General features: G+C 38.7%; 1 protein-coding gene across 1 annotated transcript in view; it reads left to right on the forward strand.

The window, feature by feature from the left end:
* The window catches only part of Stk32a (serine/threonine kinase 32A), a 114195-nt gene that overhangs the window by 5164 nt on the left and 86974 nt on the right, over positions 1 to 22057 (forward strand). The gene's annotated exons all lie outside the window — the stretch shown is intronic.

A 22057-nucleotide genomic window follows, 5' to 3' on the forward strand; every position in this document is an offset into this window, starting at 1 on the left:
CAGTTTGTGTGTGTGTGGGTCATTGTGAGAACAATCAGTTTCATTGAGGAAAGGGGAAACATTAAAGGCTGGGCTCAATGAGGCGAGTCATACATGCACGAGTCCTCTTTCCTCCCCATCAGTTCCCAGCAGTGGCACATTGGGACAGGGGGCAAGGTCTTGCTATGTTTTGTTTCCTTCCCATGGTAGAAGGTTAGGCAATTTTGTTGGAGTGGATTGGGTGGTAGCTCTTTGCTGCATTCTTAGATGAAGAAACACTGGGTTCTAAGTAGTAAGTTGTTCAGGCTTCCAAGAGGGGAAGTCCAGAATAACTTCTAAAGAGTTCTTCTAATTGCACCAGGATGGGGAAGGGTGATGTGGAAGGTTCAAGATTCTATAGAACCTTAAGCCTATTCTACTATCAGCTAGCTGTTCAGATCAAGAAATGTGTCTAGTCTTCTAGCTCGGACTCCACTTCAGTCAAGAGGTGGAGCAGAACCCTAAAGATCCTTTCCAGCTCAAAACATATTGTGTGGCTGAATAACACAGCTACCTCTGGATCATCCAGGAAAGTTCATTGTGTTAGATTGTGAGTTTGATCTTTAAAACAGACACTGACCATGAAAAAGGGACATAGGCTTCCTTCTCTAGCTGTCTCAGAAACACAGGGCTAGGGCAGTGGCTCCAAATGCCTTATTTTCTCGGTCTCCTCCCATCTCTAGAGGAGTGCTCATGACTTCACACTTATGGATGGCCCATTTATAACTAACCTCCAGCTGTTAAGAAAAAAAAGTCAGAAAGATGCACTCATTCCTTTAAGGATTTGACCTGTTCTGGCACTTTGATTCACATGCATATACTTTACTTCTAAGACAGCCTGCAAGATGCATTTTATTGTTTTGGATAGCCATGAACCTTTTAAAAGTAAATTCTTATGACAAAATGGGGGATAATTTGAAGTTTGTCACAGACGGGAGACCACTATGTCTGCTATGCCTGATGGACACATTCTGGTATTGAATGTTTGGATGCAAACACTAAAATACAGTGTTTGACTGGTCCACACACCTGTTTCAAAGATCAAGCCTTTTACTATCAACATAGGAACAGCATTCTGCTCTCTAGAAAATATTCCATGGGGACAGAAAGAATTACATAACTGGAAAGCTTTTAAACTTCTCATTGCTATTTTCGGTGTTGGTGTCTTCCTTTGTTTTATCAAGTAGTTTAAGGAAGGCTCTAGAGACTAGCAATGTTATGTGACTCTCCTTTCCTAAAAGCAGAAAGATGGTAGACTTGCTTTTCATGTGGTTCACATGAAAACTAATGTTTGCATGAGAAAGATCTGCATAGTAAAGAGTCAGAAAATGGATATCAAATTCATACTTAAGTCTCAAGGGATATTACATCACCTGAAGGTAGGGTGTTGTGAGGCTGAGAAAGCACGTCTTATGGGGTGCCAAAGACAGCTATGTATCCTGTGGTTTGATACACGTTATAACTGTCTTTAAATGATTTTAACAATAAAGTTAGATTAGAAAAGGGTTAGGCTCAAAAACCAGGTAGGTCTTGACACTCAATAGATTGTTCTATTTTTTCTCTCCTGTCCTGAACCCAGTTGGAGAACCTATATCAGCCTCCATAAAGGGAAAATCTGAAATAAACAGAACATCCCTCTATGCTTTCCAGTGGGCTTAAAGCTCCCATTTCATTTACACAGGCTGCTACCAGTCTACTGCAGGGGTTCCCAGTTTGTGGGTCATGACCCCTAAGAGGGTCAAACAACTCTTTAATAGGGTTCACCTAAAACCATCCTGCATATCAGTTGTTTCCATTATGATTCACAACAGTAGCAAAATTACAGTTATGAAATAGCAACGAAAATAATTACACAGTTGGGAGTCATCACAACAGGAGGAACTATATTCAAGGGTCAGGGCAATAGGAAGGCTGAGAAGCACTGGTCTACTGCAAGTTTGAGAACTGTGAGTCAGAGAATGAAGGAAGAAGGCAGCCTGGCCTTTGTTCTTTCTCTTGGAGGCTGTGACCTAAAGACGGAAGGCAACCATGTCTGAAGAACACAAACCTCAGAAGTCAGCAAGGAAAAGAGTGAGTGACCTCGGGAACAGTATGTCAGCGATAGCTGGGGCTAGAAGAAGCTCTTTATACAAGGGCCTCAGAAGGATAGTTCAAACACAGGGAAAGGCAACTCCAGAGCCTAGAGAATGACAATTTGGGGAGTTTGCACTCAACTGCATCATGACAGTCATTGGTGCATGCGAGTTTGTCCAAGATGACTTTCCATATGAATGTATTCCTTTATAGAATCATTACATTTTTTTTAGATGGAAAGGCATAGTCCTCTGATGAAATCTCTCTCTCTCTCTCTCTCTCTCTGTGTGTGTGTGTGTGTGTGTGTGTGCGCGCAGGTACTCCCATATGGAGGGCAGCAGTTGACACTGAGTGTGTGCCTCAATGTTATCTTCACTGTACAGTTTTGAGACAGGGTCTGTTGCTGAACTTGATGTTTCTGCAGGACTGACTGGCCAGAAATCCGCCCCCCCACACACACACACCAGAACGCTCCTGTCTCTTTCCAATCCAGTTTTGGGATTACAACTGCACTTCTCTTTTACTTGGGTTCTGGGACTCTGAACTTTGGTGTTCATGCTAGTGTAGCAAGTATTTTCCTCACGGGGCCATCCCCCAGCTTCTGTTTGTTTTTTAGTTCAGTAATCCCTATGAGCTTCATTTGACTCTTTGTGCAGCTGCGGACTGAGCACAAGCTAAGGCTGGATTTGACTGCTTTCAAGCTTCTGTCCAATGGGTAACAACAACGACAACAACAACAAAAATCCCTGGCCAATCAAAGAATGTTAATATCTGTTTCATTTTTATGTCTATATTTTTATATAAATAATCAAACTGGGCCAGAATCTAGAGCACTAAATGAGCCAATTTAATTACTTAAAAAATGCTGCAGAGACGAACCCTTTAATGTGATGAAAAAAGTACTTAACATTTGCTTTAAGTGGCTTAATATTCTGAGTATATAGAGTCGAGAAGAATATTGAATAGTTTTCTCAGACAATGTTATATAAGTTATTTCTCACAGAAGAGTGGTTGTGTTCATTTTGAAGATAATTAAGGAATAAGATGAATTGTTGCTTGAAGTCCCTTGAGGTGAACTTGCCTTGTTAGAACTCATTCTGATACCAGCATATTGTGGTGGTTTAATCTGACCTATGACCTTGAAAGAATTATCCTATTTGTTACTTGGGTTGATCTATGATGATGCAAACTGGGAGATTTGTTAGCTAAGAGCATAAGATGTTGCTTATTTAGCTTTTTGTTATCTTTTTAAAAAAAGATTTATTTATTTTTATTTTATGTGCCTCTATTTGTTTCAAGAAGCTGAAGTTCTTGAAAGAGCTCAAACTAAGAAACTCTGGCACTAATTAGTAAATACTACTATTAATTACCAGTAATTGTGTGGTTACTTTACGTGGAATATCTCACTGTTTTACTCAGATTCTTTTACTTAAGTAAAAACTTCTTGAAACAAGTGGATTAAATGTGATAGCAGATGCCACATTCAATGTGGCTGACTAGTGACGATATTAATTGAATTGAATTAACAGAAGACAGGATTTTACAGGTTCTGTAGAGATCTATATAAGCCAATCATGGTCTCTCAGTAGGCTTGTCTTTTATCTTCTTGAGATGATATTTTCTTTCTTCCTTTTCTTTTCTCTTTTAATCCCAAAGTGACTATTAAAATAACTTAATTTGATCAGCAGACAAGTTTTTCCCACACCTAATGACTATACCCGGATGCTGAGAAAACGTTACTAATGTAAATGAATATGTCATTCACACACAAAAAAATGAATGCAAGCTACCTTTATTTTTAAAGTTAATATTGTTGTTAAACCTACTTTAGTATGCCTGTCTGAATGCAGTGGTTTGGTTTTCTTGGTTGTGATAAAATTGCTAATTAGTTTTGCTTGTTTTCTTAAATTAGTATTTTAAAAGTTGAAAAGTTGCATCAATTCAGCAAAAAGAGGGTATCTTGCAGTGATGATGGATAGAAATGTGTCTCTAGGCATACACAGAGAGCAGAGAGGAGAAAAGCTGGCTTAGTTAGGCCAAGCTGCCTTTTGTACCCAAGCTAAGGAAAATTGGCCTTAGGTTAAAAGTTTCTCTAAAGGGTTCATCAATGCCCCGAGTGAGGGCTCAGTTATGGCATTCTTCTTTGGATTTGGTGGAAACTCAATGTTCTTTCATTTGGCAACACTAGTCTCCTAGGATATGTGGCTGCTTCCAGTTCCCAACATCTTCTTCAGTGACAGAGGCAATGGGGGTTCTTCAAAATGTTGAGCCAAGAAAACTGGCCAGAGATTTCAATACAAAAAAAGAAAAGAGGAGGTTGACTGAGCCGATTCCAGCCAGGAAGGACTTTAGTATTTAAACACCCATGTCGTACATGTTGCTACCCAAGAGGATAGGTCAGTGAATTCCGATCGGAGTAGAGCAATATTACTTTATGTTATATTTATTATGTTAGATTGGAGTGACCAGAAAAATTAAAGAAAACTTAACTCATGAGAATTGTCTCATTTAAAAACTTCTGCCATCTTGGGAGCCTAATATTCAGTCAATTCTTTGATTATTAATAACCTTATGTCTAACTGCTTGTGGAAATATTTTTTAGTTTGAAAGAATGTAATTTGTCCATGAAAAGGCGCTAGAAAAGTAAAAGGGAAACAAACTAGAAAGCCAAAGGGACAGACCTCAAAGCTGGAGTTAGCACTTTGGCTTTGCACTTGGGTGTTGGAGGCAATCAGAAACACATTAAAGAGAATTTATTCAAATGTGGGGAGGTGGCACCTCTTTAGTAATCCACACTCTTATTAGGTATATGGAAGGTTCAGAAATGACCTAGAATATTAAGATCTCAGTCTTCTTGAAATGTCATGATATATTTCAAAATTAAACCATTACTTCTATGGAAAGTTTTAAATAATTTGTGGTACAAAATATTTTGTGGGTTTCAGTTTAGGAAATAAGAGTTGTCTTAAAAGCATCCTTTCAGGCCAATTTCCCCATTTTGGTTAAATAGGAACAGAATTGATGTGAAATGTTTTTAAGACAATTTGTAGAAACATAATAGGATTTTCATATTTCATATGAAGAGTGATTATTATTCCCTAAGTACTCATCATACACTCTTCATTGCAGCAAGTTTCATGTCTATTGAGGTTAAACCACAGGCGAGCTTGGTTTAACTCTGGGATGTTGGGTGTATTTGTTTGAAGTAACAGCTGGGATTTTAAAAAACATTTTTATGATTATTTTAATATCAAGAATACTTTTATGAACAAACAAAGTAGTTGCTGGTGATAAACCTTTTTGTCCAGTCATCTTGTAGCTTTAACTAGAGATTTAGGAAAAAACCTTAGCTCCAGGGATTCCAGAAAACTGTGCCCAATCTTAAGATATCAACCAAAGAGATGACTAGCTGTGCAAACTAGAAAGAAACTTAACCATGGTATATTGGGGAAAGGACCATATAACAGGGCCCAGTGACGCCAAGTTTGTCTTTAGGGAACTGACAGGAGCTCTGGGTATAAGGAGAGGAAGGGTGGGGAAGAGGGTGCCAGAGCTACGCATAATTAAGTAGTTTTCATTAGCATGCCTGGTTGATCATGAGGAGGAAGTGCAGAAGTTGCTGTGTTACAACATGAGAGCATGAGAGAAGAAGTTTGATCCCTGTGAACTGATTACATCTGCCACAGGTTACCACCTCTCCATCACAGATACTACCTCTCATTAGGTAGCTGTCCTATCTTTTCAGGCTTATCATTGCTTGGGGGTACTTTTAGTCTCTAAACACAGTGTTTTTATTAATCAGTGTGGAGTTTGCTTTAACCACGGAGCTAACAAGGGTCAGTGGGAGAAAGTTAGGCTCAGTGACCAGTCTCCGCTTCAGAACTCTGTCAGTGGAAAAACTGAATCTGTAAGCCTGTGCCTGTATGCAGATGGTCTTCAATAAGAGTGTGTAAGAAGACTGTCCTATAAAGCCAAGCCTTGCTGTTTGATTTGCTTTTAGATATTATTAGCCTTTAATTTATGGATTACATAGTGATATCAACTGTGCATAGCTATGTAACCATTTAGGGCTGTATCATGTAGAAAGATAAGCAGTAAGAAGCCAGGGATGGAGTACTATACTTATGAGACATGACAGTGAACAATATCAGTGTGCGATATAGATAGCACACGAGGACTGGGAAACTCAGGGTTATAGATTTGGAATTTAACTACCAAGCCCAGCCTTGACTTTTCCTTTTAAAACTATTTTTGACTCCTCCCCGGAGACATGTTCACAGTAAACTAAATGCAATTAAGCTTGTTTCTGATTTGAGGAGTCCATATCTTTATGTTCTTAATTTTGTTTATGAGACTAATTTAGCAAAAGGGTTGGAAATTTTTATGTAATGGCCAGATAATAAATATTTTATGATCTGTAGGCAATATGGACAGCTTCAACTCTGTCATTAATCAGTAGTATGAAAAACACTACCAATGAAACTTATCAGACAGTGATATTTGAATTCCCAGGTATTCTCAGTTGTCATTGGATGATGTTCTATGATTTTTTTCCAGTAAGTTAAATGCAAAAGTAATTATTCGTTCATGAAATGTATGAAAATTGATGGTGGGCTAAGTTCAGTCCATTTCATTTAGTACACACCCTGGGACCCGTTCTGGATCCACAAGCAAATCGTCTGCATTTAAGAGATGCAGCAAAGAGGCCAGATATGCTCTTTGGTAATCCAGTCTTCACTAGCTCTCATTTATATCAACCCCTGAGATCTAATGTGACTACTTTGAACAATAATCGAGTGATTGCAAAGATAATATGTGCAAGTTGGAAAGAATAGGTAGGTAGGTAGGTAGGTAGATAGATAGATAGATAGACAGACAGACAGAGAGATAGACACACACACACACATTCGCACACACATACATAGAGTATGTAATTCCACTAAATAACTCAGGTTAATAATAATAACCTGTATTGCACTTGAAGTATGACTAATGAAGGGTTTGCTTCCCAAAAGGAATGTGGATTCAATTGAACGGCACCCAAAAGTTGGAAACATTAATTCTTCATCTTGCCTCACTGTCCTATTTTGTGGTGACTTCTAGAGTGTCAATGTACTTCAACATCCAAATAAATTTATGAAACACTTAGTGTCCTTTGCTTGGTCTTGGCACCAGGGATGGGTCACAGCAAATCCCAGACTTCCTGGGGCACCATGTCTCATAAAAGAAAGGACTGACAGTGTGCACAGCAGACATCATTTGTTCCAGAGGCAATGTCTCTGGAGAAATTCCATCATGGTTTTAAAAGTCTTGCCAGACTCCCATTGCTTTAAGGATTGCAGCCACTTTTGGCTGGGATGCTGCTGGACCAATGATGTGCTGGACTCATTTTTTGCTCGAGGGTCAGATGCAATGGGCCTGAGAGCTTGCCTTTGCCCATGACTAGTACCAAGCTGTCAGGGAGCCACTGTTCCCAGATGCTTTCTGTGGATCAGTGCCAAACTGACCAGGTTTCATTTGTCTGTGGGAAAATAGGGATATTAGTGTAAGATAATAAGTTTATCATCAAGCTAACCCTATTAAAATACTAATTCTCTTTTGGTCCATGTTGTTGTGTTTGTAGCATTTGAAGGTTGTGAAAACAGAAATTGTTTTTTTGTAGTAAGAACTTAGATAAGCGATTTGCCTCTGCCCTGTTTTCTCATATGGAAAAGGAAGCAGATAACGGTATTTGCCTCCTGTCATTTTTGTGGAGTGTGAAGTGTTTGACTGGTGTCAAGTACATAATAATAGATATTATTCATTTTAACTGTAATCATCAAAATTATAGTTTTCAGTGCTTATTCTTGGTAAGTAAAAAAAATGTTATTTGGTGCTAGGTTTTCTTGTGTGTGTGTGCGCACGTGTATAAAATGTGTGTGTGTGACATATACATGGGAGACACAGATATGACACATGTGTATATGGGGCATATATGTATATGGCATATATATATATATATAGAGAGAGAGAGAGAGAGAGAGAGAAAGGAAAAAAATAGGTTTTCTTTTTCAAATAGATTTTCTAATGTATAACTGTTAAGAATTCACTTAAGTAACTGACTTGAAGATAATATAAAATTATCTGTTTTATGAGGACCATTTTCATCATGTAAGCATGATATCATAGTGCCTGGACCACCATGGTGACAGGAGATGGAATTTAGGGAAACTTTTGAAAGCTTAAAGAACATCCATTTTCTCCATAAAACAATGAGAAGCTAGTGGTGTTTTGAATGCGGGGTGCTGCAAACCCTCTGGGTCCCTTTGTCTGCATGGAACGGGTCTCTGGTCGTAGGTGGGCAAAGAGTCAGCGAATGACAGACAGACCAACACGCGAGATTGTGTAGAATCTGAATGTAATTTGTCAAGTCGAGCATCAAACTTTTTATACAGAAGAATAGCAAGAAACCAGACGAGATATAATCCACTAAGTGACACAATACAAAAGGAAAATATACATCAAAAGAAGGTGGGGACCAGGCCGCTGCCACTAAGCAGGGAGCCAGGTGTAAAGCTAGTCTATTGTTAAATCCACCATCAGGGGTTCTATTTTAGCAGACCTTCTCATGAATACTGCAATACCACAACCCCCCTATTTCCTGGGCCCTGATAATTTCTAGTAACTTTTAAGTATCTGTGGAGAATCTCCATTTGTCAGAAGAATTCACCAACTTGCTTCTAATATGCAATGTAGCCTGTACTGAAGATTTCTATCTCAGTGGGATTCCCTGGCTCTTACATGATAAGCACTCTGCAGACTAGCCTTGAGCTGCTTTGGCTCTGTCTTTTGTAATGCTTAATTAGTTACTGAATAGGTAACTTCCTTACTGCATTCCTACCTGATTCCAAGCGTTGGCTTCTGGAACTTGGAACACTGGCAAAGGCTCTGGCTATGTCAGAATTCAATCTTAAAAGGCACTTATAATACGATAATACTAAAAGAGAGCACGTGGATCCATACACCAGACTTACTTGGGGATAGGGTATGAGTATACGGGTTAATGAGAACACCAAAGCTCCAGGAGGTGAGTTTTCGTGAAACTCTTTGTGTCGTGAGTGCTCCCAGGCTTCTCAACCTGTGAAGAAGACTTCACTGGAGTATGTGTGGCAGCGGGGTAATATGGACAGGACACAGGGGACTCAGTGTTCCACGTCTTTGCTTGAGAAGAGTGGGTAATAGAAGCTCGGCACATACAGAAACATAGTCATGGACTCTCTTTGAAACTAGTATTGTCAAGTGGTGTGGGTTAGTTTTTATCAACCTGACACAAACTAGAGTCACCTACGAAGAGGGAACCTTATCAGCTTGGCTTTATAAGCAAGTCTGTGGGGAGATTTTCTTGGTCAATGGCTAGTATGGGAGGATCCAATTCACTGTAGGTGGTACCATCCTTGGGCGAGTGACATACATGCAGATAGAGCACTCATATACATAAATATCTAAAAAAAAAAAGAAAGAAAGAAATACTGAGCAAACTGGATAGTAAACCAGTAAACAATTCTGTTTCCATTTCTGTCTTAAGCTCCTGTTCTGACTTCTTTCTATTATTGTCAGTTACCTGGAAATATAAGATGAAATAAAACTTTTCTGCCGGAGCTGGTTTTAGTCATTGTTTTATTGCAGGAATCGGAGGCAAAGTAGGACCCAACTTGAAGACTAGAACTGAGTGTCTAGTGAAGAGTGCAAAATCTGGACTAGAAATAGAGGCACAGGGTTTTGTTCTTCACAGACTGATGAGTCTTAAGGGAGGGCAGAGATAGAAAGGAGGAAGTTCCAAACTGAGAAGTCAAGCGGAGGAGAGAGATCCAACTAAGACAGGAGATGAAACAGGCAGATCAGAATGAACGATGTTTGTCCTAAAATTTAAGAAATAAAAATGTTCAGAGAAAGAGGGGGAGAAGTTGTGTCTGTTGGATGCCCCTATTGGATGAACAGGTGGACATGCCTACAGGCAAGGAAACAAAGAGGAACCCGGTGATCTTGAACCTGGTGTTGGAACCTGGTGTGTCCAACATGCCGATAGGATTGCACAAGCATGTACTGAGAGGTGGTTAGGGGGAAATGGGAGGGAAGTAAGTGGACATAGCAAATGTGCATGACTTCTTGAAGGCATTTGATCTACAAATAAGCAGTGAATGAAACAACAGCCAGAGCTTAGTATAGTGATAGATAGAGAAACTTTTGCAGAGGAAATATAAAGGGAAGGAAGAGTTAAGCCAGAAGACTGGAACCAGGGCTGACTTCAACCTTGTAGGATCTTGGTGGTCACACATGGTCTGCCACTCAAAATATTGTAATTATTTTTGAGTATGACCCTTAGGTTATGATTTTCTGTAAGGTCTTCCAAGTTTATTCTTGAACTGTGTGTATAAGAGAAGAAGAGAAGAGAGAATGTGGTAACAAAGTTTTTCCTGGGAATGGACACCTTGGCTCATATCTTTCTACTTTTCCTGTTAGGAATAGGGGTTAGCTGCTTGTTGGGAACCAAAATTTCTGCCAGATTCTACAGTACTAAGAGTCTGTGTACTGATTCAAAGGTGACTGGTGTGTGAGAGCCACCAAGACATCCCTAGAAAGGGTATAATAATAGTTCATTACTCCATGATGACAGTTTATCTGGTGGCTTCCTTTATTTTATGTTCTTAGCCAGTCCTGATTCTACAACCAGATACTAAGGAGAGTATACAGAAGAAACATTAAAAAAAACTATTAAGAAATAAATCGGTAGAAACAGACAACAATCATAATGTATATTATCATCAGAACAGCCTGCAATTTAAGCATACAAGGTCTGGATCCATTGTGGCCCAGGAAGTTTCATCTACTGGCCTGGAATCAGATGTGTATATCAGAGCCTGAACCCCCGTATAAAATGAACCCCAGTTATTTTAGTTACAGATATATCGTCCTGGGATGCATAGCTAGAGAGAAGTGACAAAATTAAATGAACTGACTTGGGGATCGGTCTTCGACTTGCTCTGACTCCTGCTCACAAATTGCTGTGACTAGTTTCATTTCCTGAGTGGTGTTCATCTTCAGTTCTGCAGTGAGTCACAGCCAGACCTCATGGACTAGATTATAGCAGATTGGAGGTTTTTCCCTCAAACAAATCATGGAGCTACTCTTGGGGTTTACTTACTCTTTGTTACTCACATTGAGTCTAAGGCTTGTTCCAGTGGCAGCTTTCATGTATTCTCTTCCATCATCATTACTTTATTTAGATTGCTTTAGGCCAACATAATGCTTATGATGCCTGTGATATAATCTGTATTTATTTTATAAAACTCAAATGCTGCTTTGATAACTTCATTTTCTGCCCAGAGTATAAAATAGAAGGATGACTGTTCTAAAATTAATGCCTGATTACAGTTTTAAAAGGAATTTCTGGTTTAGTCTTAAGTTCTTATTTTCTGCAGTTTGCCTGTCTGTTCTCCTGTGGACCTCACTGAAGACTGCAGACATCATATTCTTTATGAGCCACTATTGTGGGAAACTTGAAAGGCATATGTGTTTCTTGGTGGCTATTCTTAGGAAATATCTAACTATTGGATTAAGAGGAAGGTTGATGATTATAAAAGCAATGCTTATAAATTATAGAATGCTCAGAAAACAAAAGTACAGAGGAGAACTTAATTTTAGCCTATAGACCATCATGGTGAATATTTTGAGGCATTTATTTTCACAAATTTCTTCTCTATCCCAGTATCTTTCATCTTGACTATCCTAGATATTCCTTAATTTATTGTTTTAGTTACTTGTTTTTTTACTTGTGTGCTCTTCTTCCTGGAGTGTAAAGTTCACAAAACTCTGGCAGTTCTGTCTCTTGTATATACCTTTGAATAATGAGTCAGTGACTTATTGAGTAAATTATTGCATTCAAGTCTTTGTAAAGACTGGCTACATTTATAAGAGGCATATAATATATTTGTGGTGTTATTAATATACTTCTAGAACCCCACTTCCACGAGTGTTGTTTGTAATTTACTGCATTTACTTAAAATTTGAGTTGTTGAAACTAAAACTTGGGCTATGAAATTCTACAACATAAATATATTTCAATATACCTAAAATATACATAGTTTTAAATGTAAGTACTAAAAACAAAGGATCTTTTATACTATAATGCTATAATTTAATAAATCTTTAACCTTGAAAAAAATTGTTGCAGGAGGAAAGAATAAATATCCTCTATAGTTGAGAATTTAAATCATTTACATATAATAAACAGTATTTAAAGAAGTTTATTTGGCTTATTAATATAGGATTAATTATAAATATGCATAATATTTTAAAAAGTCTATATTTTTGTAAATATAATTAACATCCTTTTAAAAATTTATGGATGCTTTTAAACCATTTGTTAAAAGCATAGCTATTTTAGCATTTTACAGTGGAAAATATATATTATATTTAACAGTGTAAGTGTACAGTGCAGAAGCATTAAACACGTTACATAACTGCTATGACTACTCATTCATCTCTAGAACTGTTTTTCTTTCTAATGAGAAGCAAGATGTCCACTAAACAACCACTCAGGTCTGCCTTCTGCCCCTAGTAACTCTGCTACCTCTGTGCCCATGAATGAGGGTATTCTAAGCACTTCTTTGTATAAGGCAAATCCTTTAAGCTTATCCCTTTTTGTCTAGTTTCTATCACTTTGCTCAGGTTCATTACTACAATGTGCACCAGAATCTCATTATTTTTAGTTGTTAAATAATATTTTGTTTTACAGAGGTATTAGTCATCTTTGCTTACTTTTTTTTGTGCTGTAGACTCTTGGGCTATTTACTCAAACTATTGAGATCCTACTGCTCTAGACATTAATATACATGTATTTGTTTGGGTTTCTGTTTTTAAAAACTTTGGTGTGTATTTCTAGGAGCAGTGTTGCTCAAAGAGAACTCTTACAATTCAGCCGTACAAGGCAATTAACATGGGGACTGCATGTGCTCATACATGAGGATGAAAAATGATGCTTGTATCCCTGGATGATAGTGTCCATGAAAAAATCCTATAGTGAGCTAATAGCTGGAGTTAGGACTGTGCCTGAGCCTGCAGCCTGGACATCATGATATATTTTTTTTATTCATTCAGAAGGAGTAGGTGCTCTAAAGAACAGATATTAACATGGGTATACCATATTAATTTCATTCAGCATGTGTTGTATACAGGAAACTTCAGTGGTCAGATTGTGAGGGAAACACAGTAGAAACACAATCTCCTCTTAGGGCTAGAATTGGTACCAGTGACATTCCTTGCTCCCATCAATATCTTAGTATGGCTGAGTAACTCTCTAATGCTTTCTGATAGTAAATGAATAATTCTAGCTCTTCTGCATGCTTTAGGAATTTGTTACTGGAGTTATTATTAGCCAATATCTTTCTGCCACATAGCATTTGCCATTCTACCTGTATTTTGAGAGAGTTACAGGAAGTACATGCTCTTATCTAAAGTAAAGAGCTTGGATTTTGGAGTCACTCTTTACATAAATTTTCTTAACACTGCTGTATCACAGAGCTGATGGTTTATAAGAAGAGAAATCCACTGTCTCAGGACTATGTAAGACAGAGGTAGGCAATCAAGATGTTGACAAGGTCAAACTCCCCTTCCATTCTCTGGTTTTGCTTCTTCCATACTCACCAAAGGTCTGGTAGACCAGAGTTCTGTGTCTTGAGGTAGGGTAACTCCAAATATATCTGTGTCCTTATACAACTATCTTCACACTGTGTCTATATCTATATGGAATTTTCTCTCTACAGGAAAGGATGCTAATATTGGATTGGGGCTATCTCTATTTCATTATGACACCATCTAAATTGAGCTAAGCATAATTTTTATGAAAATCATTGCCAAGTAAGATCATATTATCCATTTGTCAAGGGTTAAGACATAACTTTTTAGGAGAAACTCAAATTATAGTAGACACTCTTGGTTTGATTATAAATTTCAACTCTCACAAACTCCAAGACCTTGAGTATATTACTTACTGTCTTCAAGACTTACTATTTTATCTGATTTTCTTGAGTAGAAGTGAATGCAGATTACATAAAATAATGCAGGATAGCTAGCACATTGTTCCACAAACTAAAGGTTCCAATGTGGTAGTAGATTAGGTCGTCATTAGCTCTTCACACAGTCCTGTGTTTACTGTTTTACTTTAGAATTCTGTCTTAGAGAAGAGTATCATTCATTTACAGGAGATCTGATTCTTAGCTCAGGATCAATAATATTTTTTCAAGGACCTCAATAAGTTATACAAGTTAAGTTTGTTCTGTGAATTCTCTTCTTCTTCTTCTTCTTCTTCTTCTTCTTCTTCTTCTTCTTCTTCTTCTTCTTCTTCTTCTTCTTCTTCTTCTTCTTCTTCTTCTTGTTCTTCTTCNTCCTGCCCACCCCCTCTGCAAATTTATTTTAATGTTATATGTATGAGTGTCTGCCTGCATGTATACAAAGCCCCACTTAGCTCTTCTATCTTTCTTCTTCTTCTTCTTCTTCTTCTTCTTCTTCTTCTTCTTCTTCTTCTTCTTCTTCTTCTTGTTCTTCTTCTTCTCCTCCTCCTCCTCCTCCTCCTCCTCCTCCCCCCCCCCCCTCCCCCCCTCCCCTCCCCCTCCCCCTCCCTCTCCCTCTCCTTCTCCTTCTCCTTCTTCATCTGGAGAAACAATTCATGGTCTCATCAAAGGCATCCATGTTGTATTGCCAAATTTAAGAATAAGTTTGCACTCACATGCAGAAGTTCATGGTTCATGGGAGAGAGGTTGTATAGGGGATTTTCAATCTATTATGATTTAGGGCTAACTTGGAGAGGAAGATTGCCATCAGAAGGGAGAGGGATCAGTGCGTATAACAGCAGATCTCATAACATAGATATCTTTGTGAGCAATCTGTTCTTAATCATATTAGTCATTATGAGGAAATGATCAGATGCACTAAAGTGAGGAGCAGGGAACGAAAACTCTGAGAGAAGAACAGGTACGCACCCAGCCAATTAGAGAGAGGTAGAGATGAAGTGCTCACTCTCTACTGTTTGCCTCCAAGTCCGAGAAGAACACTGTGCATCTCTCTCTCCTTTTTTTTTTTTTCCAATTTGGCTCATGGAATAAACTTGGGCTATAAATAAGAGAATAGTTATCATCTGCTTCGATTTCTTGATTAAGTGAGATGAGTCTAAAATGATTTCCAAAGATCTAGTAACCAAAGACACAAAGCCAGAAAATGGTAAATAAGTGGTTAATTCTTACTCTTCTATATAATTCTTTCAAAAACAAAATTAGCTCTTGTTTACTAAGTATATGTTATACCCTCTATATATTCACTATGCATTATTTCACATACTCCCTCCCACCATCTTGTAAGGTAGGCATCATAATTCCATGGCATAGGCAACAGAAAACACCATCGGGAGAATATGAACAGAATATATTCTTGTATTTTATTCTCTCTCTCTGTCTCTGTCTCTCTGTCTCTGTCTCTCTGTCTCTGTCTCTCTCTGTCTGTCTCTCTGTCTCTGTCTCTGTCTCTGTCTCTCTCTCTCTTGATGTGGGAATCTCCTTATATAGCCCAGGCTAGTTTTAAAGACACAATCTCATGGCTCAGTCTTCTAAATTCTGGGATTACCATTATTCACTACCATACCCTGCTTGAAATTTTCTCTAACATCATCTCTTCTCACCATCTCCCCACTTCTCAAAGTGGCAACTCAGCCTTAGTACCCTCCTAGCCATGTCTATATAGGAGCTACATAGAGACACTTAACTCCACACAAGATTCATAGAATGGCCTAACAGGGCATTAAGGATAAGCATTTAAATATGAGGATTTGGGACACTTGTAGAAGGTTCTAACATGGCCTGTAGAAATTCAAGCAAATTTATATGGAGAAAAAGGAAACACAACTTAAGGGAAACTCTGTTAGTGAGACAGAAAAAAAGATCTAAAAGCAACAGGGAGAAAAAGAGAGTAGAATAATAGCCAGAAAGTAAAAATTAGTTTTGGGAAAGCATCTTTAAGCATAAGTGGAAAAAAAATCAAAGTTGATTAAGAAGATAAATTTAGGGAAGTTTGTTAGAACAACAAGAAAACAGAGATAGGAAATAAAAAGTAAATCTAAGAACATTTAAGGGCAGTGTAATAAGAATTGTGGTTTCTAAAGCATATGAGGTGAGGAAATGGTATACAAGTGTATTTTCCCAGAGCATGAAGGGCTAAGGCAGGAGGATCCTGAGTTCAAAGCCAACCTGGGCTACAGAGTGAGACTAAAGTTCAAAATAATAGGGAACAACAGCAGCTACAGAGTACAGAGAGGGGAAAAGCCGAAACAGAGCGAAGAGGGAACCAATACTGTAACTGACAAAAAGGATCCTGGAACTGGTATCACATGCCTATGTCATGGTGAAACTTGAAAATAGTCAGCATAAATATATGGTTAGGTTCTAGAGAAGAAAATTTTGGTCCAATGAAATAGCCATGAAAATAGTGGTTGACTTCTTAGTAATGACATTAAAAGTTGTCAAAGTAGGAGAACAGTGCTTTCAAGTTCTAAAGGAAAAATGCAGTATTCAATAGAGGCATTCAACACAGAGCCAAATTACCAGTGAGCAAATGAGACGAGTCTTAACAACATTTTAAAATTGTATCTGTATACAACTTTATTTTTCTTATAAAGATGCTGTGGTATATGTTTATTCAAAAGGCAGGACAGCCCTAGGGTACAGGTGAAGGACAGATAGCTCAGGAGGACACCTGCCCAGCAAAGGAAATGAGCTGACTGAAACAGGTCAAAGGACTCTTGGGAAACTTCTATAAAGATCTCATCATGACTGATGCCCCTGAACTCAAACATAGGTATTATACAGCTAAGTTTAGAAATAAAGAGAGGGAAAAAAACACACAGGCAAGTAAGGACATGTGTGGACAAGACAATTAGTCCTCCAGGGAAAATGACAAGCATGCAGTGATGGCATACACCATCAGAACCGGGGATCACAACAGGGGAATCCCGGCTTACTGCATGACACTGATGTGGCGTGCCTTTATGTGGTAGGATGAAGGGAAGTAAAGATTATGAGGTAGCTGAAATGAGGTGGGCAGATACAATCCTATTGGAAAGATGGGAACATGCTGTGTTTAAAGCCAAAAGAGAGAGCAAATGAGGCTACCCTACACCCACGGTCTTTGAAGCCCAGTAACAGATTCGCAACACTGAAAAGAAAATGAACAATAATAGTATACTGTTTTAAGATATGAAGGGAACTACCCATGTACAATAGCTGCTTCTGTGTGGGAAAGACTGGGAGAGAGAACAATGGCAACCATGACTTACATTTTATGGAAGAAAACCTGTAGAAATATTTGATTATTCAAGCACTCTATAAGTACAAGTGAGTATAAAGACTTAATAGATAAAAATAATACAATTTGAAAGAAAGAAATAGATCAAAACATGAGTGATGGTTCTCTTTGATAGTTTTTTTTCTTGTTTCTGCTGTATTGTATTTTTATAACTTTAACATTTTAAATAAAAATTAACCTTTACTGTAAACAATAAATTGGAAGCTTAGAAAATCCAGATATATTTTTACGATATCCTGTAAGTAGGGGCTATAGAAACCTACTGCAATCCTTGCTTAGTCATATAATTTTTACCTTTCTCAAAGCATTCAATCCTAATGAAAAGCTAAGAAATTCAACAACCATGCTTTACTGTTATCTTACATTTCTGAAGGCCCACAATACCATTCAAACTGAACTTACAGCAAACTGCTGTTATATACTTGCTACTTTTCTGGTCTGTCCATCTGTACATCCATCAGTCTACCCATCTGTCCATCTGTCTGACTGTCTGTCCATCATCTATCTGTTCTAGTTTCATTCAGTTGCTATGACAAAGCAGTTTAGATAAGGAAAGGGCTTATTTTAGCTTATATGTTCTATAGTCCATCCCTGAAGGAAGTCAAGGCACTATTTAAAGCAGAAATCATTGAGGAATGCTGCTTGTTGCCTTGCTCACAGGCTCAGGCTTCACTGGCTTGCTTATACAGCTCAGTACCTCCTGTCCAGCACTCCAGGCAATGGGCTGAGCCCTTCGACATCAATTAGCCAACAAGGTAATCCCTAACAGATATGCTTTGATAAAGATAATTACTCAGTTGAGACTGTCTTTTTAGGTGATAGTAAGCTATGTCAAGTTGACAGTTAATGATAACTAGGACATTATCATCTTTCTTCATATATTACCTACCAATCTATCCTCTGTTAATCATATTGCTCTTTCATCATCATTCCTAAATATCTATCGATCTATCAATCATCTATCTGTTTATCTATCTATACATTTATCAATCATCCATCTTCTCCTTCCAGAAAGGTTAGTGAATTTCAATGACACATGTGTTATAGAAAAATAAAATCATGAAAACGAACAAGGTGTTTTTCAGACTGCTAAATGTGCTCTTGTGTCTCTCTGTCTCCTTCCTCCTGGGGAGCACAGGTTTCCTGAGGACATGATTGGGTCCATCTTGCCTTTCCTTTCCCTATCAGTGCTTACAGAGTCCCAGGCACCCAGATGCTCACTGAAGGCTTGCTGATTTGACTCTCCAGCACAGCTGTGGGCTTCTGGGGGCGTGATTTCAGCTTCTTTCCTGTCTTACTGTGACTGTCCTAAAAGGCAGTCAGCAAGCACTTCTTGTTAAGTGATTCCATTTGAGATGCAACGCAGCAGATGAGACACTCATTGGATTCATGCAGAACTGTACAATGGACCTGGAGAATTATTTTCTTAAGTGCTATCTCAAATCTGTCCAGACCTATTCTTCGTTCCTCGGCTGACCATGCAGGGTCCGTTCTTACAAGCAAACAGGGTTAGCGCAGGGTGCTGATTCTATCTCTGTTTGGCAGGCTGTGATTTAATTTTGGTGCCTTTCTGTTGCCATAGTGAAACACACTTACTCCTGTTCAAAGATCACGCAGCTCTGACAAAGCAAATAGCGTCTGAGTCTCCTGTTAATTATCCTCAGCTGCTGTAGAGCTTCCACCCAGGCCCTCTCTTAGGAGAGTTGGTGTTTATGAAGTAGATGGAGAAAAAATGGCAGCTCTCAACACTATTTGGAAAATAATGCAAAGCTTGAGGCTTTAAGATAAAAAAAAAATCCAGTATCTGCAAAGAAATCTGAACTGGCAATAGTACTAGAAAAACATCCACATGGAGACTTCTGGTACTATCCACCTCACAAGGACGTCATAACACATTCACATTTCAGTGTGTGTGTGTGTGTGTGTGTGTGTGTGTGTTTGCTCATGCATACATATGCATGTATGTCACACAAGGCCAGAGGACAACTTGCAGGGGTGGGTTCTCTCCTTCCATCATCTGGGTTCTAGAGATTGAACTCAGGTTGTTAGGTTTGGTGGCATGTACTTTTACCTGCTGAGACATCTTGCTGTTCCCAAGGGGTCTTTTAACAACAGGCTGTTGGTGTGACCTCTTAGAAGGTGTACAGTATTAAAAATGATGTGCTAGAAAATGATAAACAAAAAAATGTTTCATATTTTCTTCCAAAGCCATCCAAGTACCTCAATGCTGGCACTTCATTCTTCAAGCTTAGTTAACAAGTGTCCATTAAGCATGTTTTCCAAATGACTCAGCCTATATTCTTGGTACTAAATGTCAAATTCTCCAGTAGTAATAGTAATAATTCATATAGTGAGATCCTACTCTGCTAGAAACCACTTGGTCTACATCATAGCTATAGCTTATGTTACCTAGGCTTTATAATAATTTTATAAGCTGGACTATGTGTGATCAGAATCTTACAGAGGAAGAAAGTGAAATGTAGAGCAATTAAATACTGTGCTTAATATTGTTAACTCTAAAGAATAGCATAGCCCAAATCCAAACTTTGAGCCCCACAGCTGTGCTAATATGTTCTGGATCTCAGGCTCATTATAATGTTGAAATTATGGAGCTTGGATACATATGAAATTGGACTGAAGTCTGAGCCCCAGTATTGGAGGATTTAATTTTGGGGGTGTTGCCTTAGTTAGGGTTTCATTGCTGTGAAGAAACACCATGACCAAGGTAATACTTAGAGGAACAACATTTAATTGGGGCTGGCTTACAGGTTCACAGGTTCAGTGCATTATCATGACAGGAGCATGGAAGTGTCCAGGCAGGCCTGGTGTAGGAGCTGAGAGTTCTATATCTTATTCTGAAAGCAAACAGAAGAAGACTGGTTTCCAAGGAATTAAGATGAACGTCTTAAAGCCCATGCTCACAATGACACACTTCCTCCAACAAAGTCACACCTTCTACAACAAGGCCACACATCCTAATAGTGCCACTTCCTGGGCCAATCATATACAAACCATCACAGCTGTGTATGACATATACATCTACAAAACACTAATTATATAAAATAGTATTTGTTAAGATGTCTGGATGATGCACACATATGTATATTTTAAAAGGTACAAATATAATGGGTATAACTCAAAACATGGCACGCTGGATGCAACATAGACATTTTATCAATTTGTCATGTGCAAAGCCATACATACATTTGCTAGAGATTCAAGAATGGGATAAGGGTGGAAACAGAGAGCTAAGGCGATCAGTTTAGTCACTTGGCCCTTAATGATTTATTCTCCTAGGGATTTGGGTCACTTTGTAAGTGGATTCTCCCTGCCCTTCTTTCCTTTGTCCACTGTTAAGCATCCCCCTTTTCTTGGAAAGCCCGGGTGAAATGTTGCTTTTCTTAGAAGGCTTTTAGTCTTTTCAACTAAGAAGAATTTTTTTCCCATCTTAGAAATCTTATGTGTTTTACTGTATATAATAATGTTCCTAAATAAAATCTATGCAGACTTGTGCTAGGCAGGTTCTACCAGAAACTCTGGACTCTCAAGCATCCCCAAGGAGATAAGGCAATTGTAATTACTGAAGAAAGAGAGACACTTCCCCACCTCCCTGCCCCTGCCCCCGCCCCCCACTTGTTGCTGCCCATAGCCTGTTCCGGGAGCTCCAGAAACCGAGCATTCCTGGGTCCTCCTTGCACTGATGCAGCTTCCTTTGTGTAGCAGCTGCATCTTGATGTAACCCCAAGCTATTCCTTGGCTCACCAGGCTAGACTTGCCTAGGATTGTTTCTTGGTTGTCATCTGTATCCTGTTGAGATTTAACAAATATTTGTTCATGTCTCTGAAAAAAAAAAGGGGGGGACACCGCAAGTTTGCATCCTGTTGCCTGGCACCCTTTCTGATACTTCAGTTGTTGTGGTTCAAATGGGTCCCTAATTTTCATGTGTTGGAAACTAAATACCAAGATCAGCATGTTCATAGTATTTGGAGTGGAGATTTTTAGGATATATTTGGGATTGGATAAGGTCATCAAGATGACAACATGACAGGGCTGGTGGCTTTATAAGAAACTGAAGAGAAGACACACTCAAGAAGAGGAGGCAATAGGAGCTGGCACATAGATACTTTGTCTCAGCATGTGATCCTGTCTGACCTGTTATAGTGCAACAGAAGCCTAACCATGGGCCAGTAGCCTGCTCTAGAGCATCCCAGCCTCTGAACCACGAGGTGAACTAAACTCTGGGTTATCTTTTCCCTTAATACATCTCCAGTCTCAGACCTTTTGTTATAGTATGGCAATAAACCAAGCAAAAGCTGTTAGAAGGACCTGGACACTAAGAGCAGCTCCTTGAGGAAACTTCAGTGGATTTCCCTGGAGATGCTCAAGATCTCTGCTGCACTCTGAATTTTCTAGAACACTCCCGTCAGCATTACTTTGAAGCATATTTAGTATTAAGTTTAAGAGTTAACATTTGGGCAGGTGTGGCAAATTCCTGTCATCCCAGTACTTGGAAAGATCAGGATTCAAGACCACATTGAGAAGGATCCCAGCTTATGTTACATGAGACTCTGTATGAACA

Source organism: Mus caroli, chromosome 18 (assembly GCF_900094665.2).
Source record: "Mus caroli chromosome 18, CAROLI_EIJ_v1.1, whole genome shotgun sequence".
Lineage (NCBI taxonomy): Eukaryota > Metazoa > Chordata > Mammalia > Rodentia > Muridae > Mus > Mus caroli.